At 26.4% G+C, this 14,831-nt stretch overlaps 1 long non-coding RNA gene across 1 annotated transcript; it reads right to left on the reverse strand.

The window, feature by feature from the left end:
• Positions 1 to 460: 460 nt before the first annotated feature.
• Positions 461 to 14,197, reverse strand: LOC140676551 (uncharacterized). The gene is made up of 4 exons (XR_012048569.1): positions 13,361 to 14,197; positions 2,051 to 2,311; positions 1,012 to 1,692; positions 461 to 916 (listed from the first exon to the last, which is right to left on the reverse strand). It is a non-coding gene; the product is annotated as an uncharacterized lncRNA (long non-coding RNA).
• Between the last annotated feature and the right edge of the window lie 634 nt (positions 14,198 to 14,831).

Consider the following 14,831-nt stretch of genomic DNA (forward strand, 5'->3'; position numbering starts at 1 on the left):
TACAGTAGTTTATGTGCATACATTATTCGAAATAACGATATTGTGAATCTTATATCATATTTTTATTTTTGACTACCTGCAAAGTTTTTCATTTGTCCACTAAAAACTGTTATAAATAACCGTCGAATAAATTATAGTTAAGCTATCGTAATCGACGTTAGACATATTATAAAGATATGTAAATTGATATATGACTTATAATTTTTATTTTCGTTTTCATTATTTTTTTATAAATATTATGGCCATCTTTTCGTCACTATGGTCATCTTTTCCTTAAAAGTTGGGTAAGATGGCCAATGCTTATGTTGTACTATTTTGATAATATAAAATTTCTATAAAATATTTTCCTTTTAATTTCGATAATATTACGTAATTTAAGCTTCAATAAAGATAATATGCCAAGCACTATTAAAAAATAACAAAAATAAAAGTATGTTTCTTGCATTTTAAAAAACTATGGCCATCTTACCCGAGTTTACTAGCATTATTGTAAAAAATATATTGTATATATTGCATAAAATTTATCTTTCATATCAGTTTTGCCCGTACATATACTTCAGGTTGTTTAAAAATAAAAATACAATGTTATCATTATATATTGCTAATCTTACAAAAATACTTTATTTTAGACTAAAATCGGGCACGCGTTTTATACATAAAAGTTTTATTATAAAAGTTATTAATAATCTCATATAGAAGTTATAAATATATTATTTCCAAACAATATATCTATCTCGTGTAATGATTGTGACGCCACATAGTGAATCAAACAAGTAGAATTTTGAAAACGCGAATTAAAGAACATAAAAACCACATTAATAGAAATACTACCCAAAAATCTGTTATTATGGATTACAGACTGAATAACCATGACTTTGATTGAGATAATGTTGAAATCTTGGATGAAAAGCCCTATCTGAAAAAAAGACTTGTATCAGAGATGCTGTTTGTCAGACGTCAAAAGAATGGTTTGAATCGAAAAGAAGATACGGAGTTTTGAACCAGACATACATATCCATTATAGAACAGATGCCTCAACTTTAGAATTTAGACTTTGACTCATTTGTTATTCCCCCTCTTTGAAGGTCGAATTTGTTATTGACGATTGATGAACAGCTCTCGGATCATTGTATGCTTACTTGTGCGTCTGACATGGCGTGAGACGGTCACGTGCGTTTTGTCTCGTGTTGCTCACAGTTTGTGATGAGTCTCTCTCTGGTTTTTTCTTCTTTTTTTCTTTCTCTTTGTTCTCGCCATTATGGCATTGACCTCGAGAGTGCATTTGAACATGCAGCATTACTTTTAATTATATAGTGTAAAACCATTCGGGGAGTCAGCGTTATAACTTGATGTAATTGTGAAAACATGGGCGCCTTGTAATTCTCTAAAAATTCTTTTTATCACTGAAGATGATCCAAAAATGGATCAGAACGTCTGAAAATAAGTTTGTTTGTTCTACTACAAAACGTTGTTTTTATTTGCGCTCCTTCATTTGGCGCTTGGCTCTACATGCCTTTCATGTTTCTCGTAATTTTAATTTGTGAGCCTTTTAGTCTTTATTGCAATATATCTATCTAATATTTATAAAATGGGTGCAAAAATTACACATCTATTAATGTCTAAATACTTTGGCTGATTTATAACGACATAGTTGGAACTGGATATTGCTAAAACGTCATTTTGGTAATCCATCTATAAAAAAATGAAACAAAAAATGAAACAAAAACATATTCTTTTATTACTACATCAGTGTTAAATATCATAAAGAATATCGTAAAACATATAGGAACATTATAAAAAATTTAAGAAAAAGTTTGTTAATATTTCATGAATACATATAACAGAATCTAATAAATATGACAAAATCTGATTATAAATTGTAATTGTAAATGACTAAATAAATATTTAATAATATAAGTAAATAAATATTTAATATATGTAAATAAATTTTACTTATTTAAACTTTATTTTATAATTTCACACAAAGGACTCTCTTTATAATGACTTTTCTTCTTGATATAATACTTTTTATGTAACGTGTAATACTTACACTTTTTCAATTCCGAAACATGGACGTAAAGTAGCCATGGATTTCAGTGGATTAGTAAGACTCAAAATTCTGACAGTGCCGTCCAAGGAACTTGTTATCAAATTTCCTTACGTCAGATGCACTCCCGTTATTCTATTTTCATGTCCAATAGAGTAAGATTTTATTTGTTGAAGCTTTTTTTCAGATTAAATATATGCAGACAATGTCCCCGACGCAAACACAATTTTGTTTTATGTTTATGCATGTGGATGACGCTGGAATCTATAAAATATTTGCGATATCGTATATATATTTTCGTTTTTTTTTAATGTTGTATTTTATTCGTCCGGTTTTTTAATCTCAAAGAAACACTCGTCCTCACAGACAGATAATATGTATTCGGAATTTTAGTAACTCTTCCGTGCTGTCGCATAGAATATTTTCTGATAGGTTTATTTTCCGACCTCGAATCAAAAATATGGTCGTACGCGAACTGACCGCGGACAGACTGTTTTTAGCACACGACGCTACATGTAACAGCGACTCTGACGCATTCGTGACAGTTTTTAAAATTTTTATTTTAGAAAATTGGCGCTAACGTAACAAATATAAACTTCGATTAATGAAGCGAGTGAACATTAAATTGCATTATTTCCAAATTTTCTGTCGATAAGTAATTATTTTGCGACCGATCGATTGATCGAAGACAAACCGAATCGCTGGATCCGCTGCGAGTTAAAATTCTCTAAAATTAGAGAATATTTTAAATAAATACGCTAACGCAAAATTATTGTACTTTGTTTATTTTACTTTGTTTATTATTTAGTTTGTTTAGTATGTTTACAAATGACACATATAAATTAGTCTCTTATAAATTAGTCATTAGAAATATGAAAGTTAATTAATTACAGTTACTACATTGGAATTATGAAAGTGAATTAATTACAGCTGTCACAATACGGCATGTACATATTCTAACATTAAATATATCAACATGGTTTTATGTGACCAATTATTCTTCCAAAACGAAATAAAAACGAGCAAATCTCTAAAGAACTTTTTATCTTACAAATATATCGATCCCCCATATTCCGATACGCTGTCGACATTTTGACATTTAATTTCGAGACACTCTATATTACATTATCACCCTATGTACATTTTTTATTATATGCATGTATGCACGCGTACTTAAAAGTACTTGTAAACGCGATCATGTATATATAACCTACATATATGTATATTCAAAAATCTGTTATATATAGAAACTTATTTTCTCATTTAAATTAAATGGATCATTTTAAATCTTTGTTGAAAATAAAAATAACTTGAAAAATACCTATTAAACTATAGTAGCATTATTTGTATAAAATGTAAGTATCTTTCATATTGTTTTTCACTCACAGATACATATTTTTCAGGCTGTTTAAAAATAAAAATACAATATTATCATTATGATTTGTATTTTTATAAAGGCACTTTATTTTGGACTAGAACGGGCACGCGTTTTATATATAATATTTTTATATATATATTTTATATATATATTCTTATTATAGAAATTATAAATGTACTATATTTTAAAATAATATACTCAACATACATATATTATTGTATACCTATATAATTATTATAGAAATTATAAATGTACTATATTTTAAAATAATATACTCAACATACATATTATTGTATATACCTATATAATTATTATAGAAGACATATAAAAATTATATATTAATTAATGTTTTATTGAATACAGCGGCCGACATACTATGATTTTTTCAAAAACAGATATCGCAAGAACCTGTTTTGGTAATTCCTTTTGTAAAATAAAAAGGATAAAAATGATATTTTTTTATTAAAACACCAGCGTTCGAAATCATAAACTTATAGATACATTATAAATGATTTCAGAAATAAATTATTTCATAGATATAATGATAAAATCTAATTACAAAATGTAATTGTAAATATTTTGTTTTTAAATTTTATTTTATATTTCACGTTAAGGCATATAGTGATTTTTTCCCTCTTTCTTTTTATATAATGTATACTTTTGTATATATATATATATATATATATATATATATATATATATATATATGTATATATATATATATATATGTGAATACTTTTTAATCACTCCAAAAGGTGAATGTAAAGTAGCAAGTTTTGCTAGATCCGTAGGATTCTAAATTCTAACAGTACTATGGCATTCGTTATCAGATTTCCGTACATCAGACGCACTCCTGTTATTTTATCTGTATGTCTAGTAGAGTAAGATCTTACTTATTCAAAGTCATATAATTTAATTTAAAACCATACAGATTTTTAGGCGACGCTATCCCCGAGACAAATAAAAGTTTTTTGTATGTTCATGTAAACTCTATAGTATATATTTTTATTTTTCCCGATGTTAAAATACGTAAGTAACATTAGTATGATATGTTTCATGGTTAGTCCGGTTCTTTGATCCCAAACAGATACCGTCTTGTTCCTAGCTGATAAGAGGTATTTGGAATTTATTGCCAGTTTATTAGTACTTCTTCCATACGGTTGATATTGACTGATCGGAATTGAATATTAATTTTTCTTCCATCTTGAATAAATCTTGAATCAATAACAAACGTGATTTTAAACATACTGGTCGCGAAAAGAGCTTGTTCTAGACATACGCATCCGACACATTCCCTGGAAGTCTTTTTTATATTAAAAAATTTTTCGCTCAAAATAGACAAAAATTTCGGTTAATAAAAAGAATAATTATTAAATGCAATATTTCTGTCAATAAGCAGTATTTATGTTTGAAAAATGTGAAAAAAATTTAATTATATTTCTCACATTTTAAAGAACATTTCAAAGTTACTAGCGTTACTAATAGAATACAAAAGTGCAAAATGTCAATTTTTCAGGTAATATTTTGATACATGTTACGGAAAATCTCAAAAATAATCTTGCATTAAAAGTGAAAGTTTGTCATCAAAGCTATATCGTAATTATGAGATTCAAATTAAATGAAACTTTACTTCTTAAGATAAAGTCAAAGCTTTCCTCTGGTCACGTTGTGTCATTAGAAGGAAACGGAACGCATTTACAGTTACGGAAGTTACAGTTTCTGTTAAATTTTGAAGTGCTAGTTAACGTTATGATATGAGAGATTATGCGAAGTTTCTCTCGAGCGAGAGAACCTCAGCTGTAAGTATTCATATAATTATAAAAATGTTTCCCGATGTAGGTCAGTACCAGATTAATACCATATAATGCTAATTAACAATATAGACTCTTATGTGTGTGATACTATATTATTATATAATAATGAATAATAGTTAATGTTAGAAAACTTAGTTAATAAAATTTAATATAATTATTATATAGAAATTAAAATTTAATTCTAGAATTTAATACAATTAGATTTAAATGTCCTTTCTTTTTGTGTGTGCAATAAGTTATTCATCTTTTAAATCAAATCCTCTTGTTTAATATTGATGAGTCATGCAAGACAAATTTTTCGATGTAAGCATAAATCATTCATTGCATTTCATTCAAGGAATGATTTATGCTTATATGGAGAAATTTGTCTTCGTAAGATCAAATAAACCATTTTCATATATCGCCGTCACTGTTCTACTTGACAAAACAAAAGGGAGGAGCGAGGAGTAAATCGTTCATGCATATGTTATAACGAAGTAAGTAGAAAATCCATACTTCGCAGACTTTCTCTTCCTTTTTTCTCCTTTTCTTCCTTTCTTAAACCAACAAAGCCTTTATCAGTACATCTTGTAAATTTACCAGAAAGAGGTTCAAATGTAAAAAAAAAAAATTGTATTATTATAAAGTAAGAAAAATTCTTTTTTTGTCCTTGTTTAGTAATAACTAAAAAAGAGAATACATATATAATAAGACGAAGACGTATAATATTTATCTTGGTTATTAGAAATTTCTAGCATTACTAATGTGTTTTATTTTACAATTTCTTTTCTACTAACCAATTTTATCAATTTTACTAAAATGCCTATTTTGCGATGACTAGACACATTGGAAACATCCGCATTCCCCGAAAGACTAGAAAATAAGAATGTCGATGGAATGACAAACGACCTGAGGGTTGAAAAGAAAGTCAAAGCCAGGCACTTATGACATATGATAAATGCGTAAATAATTTTTCGAGCGTTACTATGCGAAATTTTCTTTTAGAGTAAACTAGAGTATGATGGCCATACGAAAAGGAGGCCATAGGCTGAATTTTTTCTAATAATCGCTACATAATACGCTTTTTTAATCAATTATCGATATTTACAATATCGATTATCTTTGATAATGCCTAAAAAAGCGCACTATGTAGCAATTATTAGAAAATATACAGCCTATGGCCATCTTTCTCATATGGCCATCATACCCTAATTTACCCTATCTAAAATCGGTGCTTTACTTCAACTTGTTTATTTTTTTAATTTGGACAACAAATTATGGCTGTTTTTCCTTCGATAATACGCTACATCGAGACTGCATCTTTTTGAAAGAAAAACAAGAGCTTTTCTCCAAGAAAATTCTTATTCTTCTCTTTGTTGAAATACAGTTACTTCTTTCAGCATTTATTCCTGATAATAATATTTAAAATATTTTTTTCTAGAATTTGTTCTTAATATAATATTTATGTAATAAGCAATTAACGTTGATACTTTAATATACGTCGTACCTCAAATATTTTTTAGTTTTTAATTTATGATGTTGTGTATTAAATTAACTGTAAAAATGATATAAAAATTAGATATTCAATACCGCTTTGACCACAGAAATGTCTTCAAAATTTCGAATAAAGAACTGGAGAGAATAAGTAACAAAAAGTAAATTGCATAAGCATTCGGATTCTCGAAGCTGTTCGTAACAAAAATGGCTTTCTTCTGCGTTCTCGATATACATATTTTCTCTCTGAAAAATCTCGATTGTATCTCGAGGATTTTCCACACATTTTTCGTGAAATTTAAAAAATAGCGATCTTTTATCTGCCACAAAAGAGTATAATTCATATAAAAAATTTATCAAACATTTACCTTTTTTCTTGTACATTAAAGAAAATAAATTTTTGAATTATCAAATATAAATATTTTTAAATTCTTCAATCTGTATATATATATATATATATATATATATATATATATATATATATATATATGTGTGTGTATTATCGTTAATATATCTAAATATATTTGACTTTTATATTTATATTTGAATAAATCTTATATTATATAAGATACTATTAATAATCATTTTAACTTATAATATTACTTTTACTATATCCTATATGAAATAATGAAAAGTAAATTTGCAAATTGTATATCCTTATATTTTATTTTATTTTTTTATTATATTTCTAAGTTTGCTTGTATTTTATATTATTGGCATATTTTATAGGACAACAACCACTTTACTTTTGAACCAAACTAGCGGTCTTTTTCAATGAAATTTATACAACTTTTACTAACTAAAGTTAGTAACATCTTACCGCGGATACAAATGCAACATATTTCAATTTTCAAAGCACAATATGTGGCGCATGTATATGTAAATTTATATTCGATCATGTAAACAGCGCGACTTTACAATCTCCTTCGCTGTAATGAAAATATGATTGCTCGTTCACGAAAGGTACGTATACTATATAAATAGAGCCACAGCGGTGAAAAAGAAAAAAACATTTTTTATAAGTAAATTTAAGAAATTTTAATCCGGGAAAATAATTTAAATATTCACAAAGAAAGTTTAAAATTTATAACCAAAATAAAAAATTTTATTTGCTTTTAATTCTGTTTTCTGATCATCAATAGAATTATTTATAAACTTTATTTATCTATAAGTCCGAATTTATATGTAAACTCAGCCTTCTTACAGAAACCTACTTTTTTATTTTAATGCGAACAAAAAATTAGCACTTTATAAAAAGACTGATTTTACAAAAAAAAACTTGCGACATATATGTATAATAAATTATAAGAAATTAATTAACAAACAGAAAAGCACATTATGTTTTAATTCAGTTTATTTTATAACTCAGTATATATAAAAGAATCATAGAAAATTAAATTCTTAAAATAATAAAAAATGAAATATTGCCTTATAAAATAATATAAAGTAATAAATTGTGATATATTACATTCAATAATAAACTTCAGTATTGCCAGTTTAGCAATTTAAATTACAACTTCGTGCGAAAGACGGTATAATTTATTCGTTCGATAAACGTGATTGAAAGATGGAGTTCGATCGTCATATAATACGCTTGTGTCTAATTTCAATCAAGTTTTAATTGATTTCACAAGATTGCGCGTGAGCTAAACAAGATTAAAATAAAGCGCCGTGGTCGTGGAGGCTGCCAATATGCCATGTAATTAAAACAATCTAATTGCCCACTTTAAACGACGTTTCTCGTAATCTTAATTATTGGTCTAAATCAACATTGTTACGATTCGCACAAATTCTACGATATTTTATTAATTGCTCCTTGATTCATTTGTGATATAATTTGTAAATATATTATAAGTATATATTATAAGTATAAAATATATTATAATAATATATTAAGTTCTAACATTTTTCAAATATTTAACATTTTTCCCAAAAACGGTAGAATGAAAAATGATTAATTTCTTCATTTTTACGAACATTTCTGAAAAAATGGATTCACTAATAATAAAAAATTAATTTAAAACATAATTCTCTCGATACGTATACATTTTATAAAACATTGTAATAATTCATAATTTTTTTTATACGATGCAGCGCCTCATTTTAATAGAGGAATAAAAATGAAATTAATTGTTTGTATAACAAAATCTACTGCGTACGTTAAATAATTTATACCTATTAATGTATGGCATAGACTTCTCCACGCGTGTAACTAATTCATTACTCTCAATTCTCTAATGAGATTATTCGAAGTAGTCCGCGCGCATGAAGTAATATATAACTAATTTTATCAGTCTAAATGCGGAACGCGCGAGGGGAAAATCCCCAATGTACTTTTAATCATAATTCTTTTTTAACGAATTTCAAGAAATTAAGCTTGAGCACATTCAGTAATGAGATGAGGATTTTAAGTCTTCTATAATATAATACGTCAGTAAATTAATAAAGGGAAACTTCTTGGAAAGAGAAAGAGAGAAAATTATCGTTAGCAAACATTTCAATCTATTAATTTTATTCGTCTTTTCCCGGATTTAAAATTATCCAAATATACATTTTTTTAAAACTTTAAGAGTATATTTTCTTTGTCTATTTTAAATTGTATAGCAATATAAAAATATATTATAGTTTTTCTGGAAGTAATATAATTGAGAAAGAAAACTATTTTACGCAGCAAATAATTTGTGTGATTAGTTTAATTTTTATATTCTAAAGAGACTTATGTATAATTTTAAACTGTGAAGAATGAAATTTATCTATGCGAAGTCATCGACCTATCGAGCATCGCTGTTTCTCTCGGGGAAAATAAAGTATAGTTGTGTCAAAAATAAAAAACATAACATACGCAAGCGCGACGTAAAATTATAGTCGGCGGTGGATCGCGGTGTACTATTTCTCACCGTGGAAAAGCGACAATTTCTCCCATGAGTATGTTGCCGGCAACGCAAAAATATCCGGGCGCATCTCACTACTGTGATAATCAACTTGCGGTTGCAAATCAAGTTGCGACTTCATTTCCGCCTGATCATGTATATGTGTCTACATGCAGAACACTCCTTCCGTACCGTATCACAATAGCAAATATATATAGCATATAAATCGTAAATCAGAGTAATTCTCTGTGATTAAATTATCATAAAACTTCGCCGAGAAAAGTCGCTTGTTTGCATTCCGGTTCGAACATCTGAAGCGATAAATCTGTTTGTCTCATAAATATGTGAATCTTTGTATACAACATCTGATAATTTTCAAAGAAGAATTAATTAAAAGAAAAATACAAATTTACTCATCAAATGCCTATCACCGAATACTCTGCATTATAAAAATAAAATTTTGTATATTACTAATAACAATTTAATGAAAAAATTATTTAAATTAATTCTTTTTTAACTAAAATTTTACGAAACTTTATAAAAGTCTTTACTAATACTTTAAGCAGATTATAGAAATAATATTAATCAATGTTGATTAGAAAGCAAGTTTTTCTTTATTTATAACGCGGCTCAAATTACATTTTTACTAAAAATTAGCGTCGATAAATCAACGTAACGAACTAAAATAGCCTTTTTTCATCTTGAATGCATGAACCGGCGGTCGACTGATAGTACGAAAATCGCTTTCGCACATGTCATTTACACACGTCCACATTTTCGAAACAACGGCGAATGTGGCTTAATTAACCTGTCAGCGTGCGCGCAATGTCTACGAACCGTACACAGACTTCAGACACTTTTGAAATTCGACATGACAATGTGTAAGTGGTGAGCTTCGCGAATTATTAACTGTACACATTCATGCAAAGATATATTAAAAGCGTTCCGTAGCCCATTAATCAATTAAATATAAAATCATCTATAATTAATTCTATATATGAAAGATATGTATTTACATATTGTTGTTCTTATTCGATAAGGGCATTAAGTATTTTTATTTTATATGCATAAAAATCATACTTGATGTAAATTTAGAATAGTTTACTGTAACATTTCTTAAAAATTGCAAATTTAAATTTTTATATTAAATAATCATAAAAAAACTGAATTTCTTTCATATATATTTTTTACATATGTATTTGTTCAACTTAAACGTAATTTAACACTTAACCTACTTCAATGCGCAGCGGACTTGCAGTATAACGTTGAAGTATCTAAGTATTGCATAAAATACAAATATATTTAAATTATAAAGCAGTGTTTGAAATAATTAATATTTAATAAATAATTACTGAATTTAATTAAATATTCAAAAAAAAAAAAAAAAAAAAACGTCAAGTTAAAAAATCGATTGTACGCTCAAAAATAAATATAGTAGACAATACGCCAAGTGTAAAAGGTATATCAATTTTCACAAAGTACTATTTATATAAAATTTATCGCAGTTTTAAACAAAATATGTCACAAAATTATTTGTATTAATATGGGAACATTATTATATATATGCATGTATGTACATATACATATATTACACACTTTGACTAATTAGTCTTTTTATTCAGTCTCAAAATTGAAAAATTGCTATGCCTCCGTTCATTTTTCAATTATTATTCATTTCACTAGAAAGAATTAAAATAGTTAATTAAAAATAATAATTTTTTATATAAATATAATGTAAATAATAACCTAAATATAATAATTATGTAAAAATATGTATCTAAAAACAATATTAAAATATTTTATATATATTATATATATATTTATAAAAAATTAATTATACATATTTTATAATAAATATTGTATGTATGTATAATAAATATTGCATATGCATATAAATGTTATGCATAGATATATGTATGTAAATGTTATTTTACAATAAAATGTAAAGTATTTTATAAGCATTATATATTACATAACAATGTAAAATAGATCATTAGAGTGGAATTAAATGAACAACTTTGTACACAAGTAGCAAATAAATAATAAGAAGTTATATAAATTATAAACTGCTCACTTCATTGCTTCGTCTAAGTCTCCTTTTGTTCATCTTTTACTGTTGCATGGCACTCACTCGCGAAAACATGGTTAATTACGATTGCGCGCACACTAATTAGCAGAATAGGACAATCGCACTGCACTTTGCACAGCACTCCTGACATTTAATCACACGCGGCGCTTACCTTATTCTATCGCAACGGGAAAATTACGCGCAAATTAGAGTCGCTAAGCTAGGACACATATATATATATATATATATATATATATATATATATATATATCTCTCTCTCTCTCTCTCTCTCTCTCTCTCTCTCTCTCTCTCTCTCTCTCTCTCTCTCTCTCTCTCACGGTACATATAATCTGTAAAATATAAAATAACAACATTACAACACGTCCGAAAATAATCGACATTTCAATGAATGATTATTGAATTTTTTATTGCGCGATTACGTGTCATTCACTACAACAATGCTTCTATTTATTAACAATCGCTTCACGATATAATAAAATTGCATAAATATACAAGTTAAAACTAAAGATAATTATTAAATGTGTTTAATATCACAAAATGTATTTAATGACAAATAAAATGTACTTACTAATATATCAAAGTACTTTATGTTCTCTATTTGAAAATAGAAAATAGTATGAGAAAATTACACTTATTATAAATAGGTAAAAAAAACGTGAAAAAAAAATATATTCTACTTTATAGCATATTTAAACAGAAATAATTATTAATGGTAAACTTTATAATAAAATAATAATTTTTAATTTTTAATGAAAATGAGAAAAAAATTTTAATTTTTAATTCTTATCGATTCTTATTTTAAATAATTATGTGTTCCGATAAATAGCCTCAATACTTTCATGTGTCGTTTAATGCAGAAGTTAATCAGTCGCACGACTTTTAATTTTAATGATAATGCAGAAAGTGTGTGCGTTTAATATTTTTCAATATTTTTCGAGATGGAGTTTGGAAAGAACGCCACGACATTGCAAACTAACTTGAATCTTATAGAGCGAATGACTAAAAAAATGACAAGTTTATCGGCGTGTACACAACACGCAACACATTAGACATCATATAAAGCCGATTTTATATTAAAAATATACACAATACGTAAGCCTCAAATTTTACAACATATTATTACATATGTACATATTATTGCATATTGCGTAGTTATTTTTTCATATAAGAATAATAAATGTCAGTAAAAGTATCGCGACAATAATACTACATTATTTATAATATAACGTATATATATCTAATTGTAAATTAAAAGTGCGCACAGTATGCAAAATAATTAATATCTCAAATATAAATATATAAATAATATAATATAAATATTAATATCTCAAAATGTAAATATGCGTATCCATTTTTAATTCATCTTCTCTCTTTTTAAACAAATATTTAGTAAAAGAATTATATAATTGTCGAAAAAATTTTTTTTCTTTTAGATATAAAAAAGTTTTCTCACTTTTTCTCTTATAAAGAATTTGATAAATAAAAAAGTCTATTCCTTATATAAATAATCTAAATAATAATATAAATCTTATAATCACACACATGTATATATATATATATATATATATATATATATATATATATATGTATATGTATATATATTGAGATATTTTAAACTATTTTACATTATGCGCGGCAATAATTAATTGTGCTAAAAATAAATGAAAAGTAATTAATAAATTAGTTTACCTCAATGTTGTATTTTGCCGACATTTGATGCTTTCCAGGGTCTCTTTTTCTTTTCTTGTTTATTTTTTTTCTCTCTATTGTTTTCTCCTTCATCATATGACATTTGCATAACATTCAGGAACTCTGTTCACGAAAACCATACATATAATATAATATAACATAATACAATATAAATTTACCGAACAAAAAATAACTGCAAACGTAGCGTAGCTAAAGATAGGTATAGAAAGAAAGGAGAAATATAACTAATATTTATTTATAATAGCTCCGTCTCTCTCTTTCAAAGCAAATAGAGTAGATAAATTTATTAAGCAAACATATTACATATAAATATAAATATAAAAAAGAGAAAAGCACAAAATACTGGATATGAGGCATGTGAGCCACGCACGTACGCATCACACACGCAGACACACACTAGAAATGTGTTTTTTTTCTTTTTACCTTTTAGTTCTTAAATTAAAGCAAGGAATGGTTTTGGTCTTGTACACAACAATAACAGAATTAGGAGTTTGATCAGGATCATCCGTTTATCAAAATCTTTACAATATGGTAATCGTGACGAATATTTTATTATATAACAACAAAAAAAAAAGAAAAATACAAATGTCACGAATCTACGATTATGTGCTCGTGTCGTTTCGTAAATAAAGCACTAAATACATGAAAAAGGATACGGAGAAATAAGAAGGAGAAGGAGAAATTTTATGCGGAAAATCTGTGCGACCATTTTAAAGACTATGCACGCGGCGATACTATATCTGTTGCTTTTTTATTGTTAGTTGCACTTTTATGTATGTTACAAATTTTAAATAATAAATAATAAATAATGTATACGCTCATGATTATTTTATATTATTGCATATTTTCTACGTTTTGTTTTATAAATTCATTAACAGATATTATTGATAAAAAATATTTTGTTACATATATTATTTAATTTCATTAAAATTATATAAGTTTTCATAAAAATTTCAATAATATTACTTCGCTTAAAAAAATTATTGAATCTAATATTTATTTAATACTTTGACATAAAAAAGTATTTATATTAAGCATTTAAATTAATTAATTAAATATTTAAATCAATTTTTGCCAAATGTACCATATTTTTCAAAAACTTGAAAAACAGAAAAATAAATTGTGTAATTTTAATAATTAGTAAAAAAGTTAAATTGCCGCAAAAAGTATGACAGTAACAAAAGAAACTATATTATTATTTAGGTGTAAATTTGCTTGAACTGTAAAGCAAAGGACGCAGCGTAAAACGTTTTATAGTTAATTAGTATTCATTGCGATCTTACCTTTGTTATAATAGTACGATAATGCCTTATTCTCGACAAGCTATTATTGCCATTAAGTTCAATTTATATAGAGAGAGAACACGTGGCATGTGAGGTGTCCACGCTTTCCCAAAATGAACTCTCGCATTTGTGGCGTAAGCTATTATCGGACCAATTTCCGAGGATGC

This window comes from Anoplolepis gracilipes, chromosome 2 (genome assembly GCF_047496725.1).
Source record: "Anoplolepis gracilipes chromosome 2, ASM4749672v1, whole genome shotgun sequence".
Taxonomy (NCBI): Eukaryota; Metazoa; Arthropoda; class Insecta; order Hymenoptera; family Formicidae; genus Anoplolepis; species Anoplolepis gracilipes.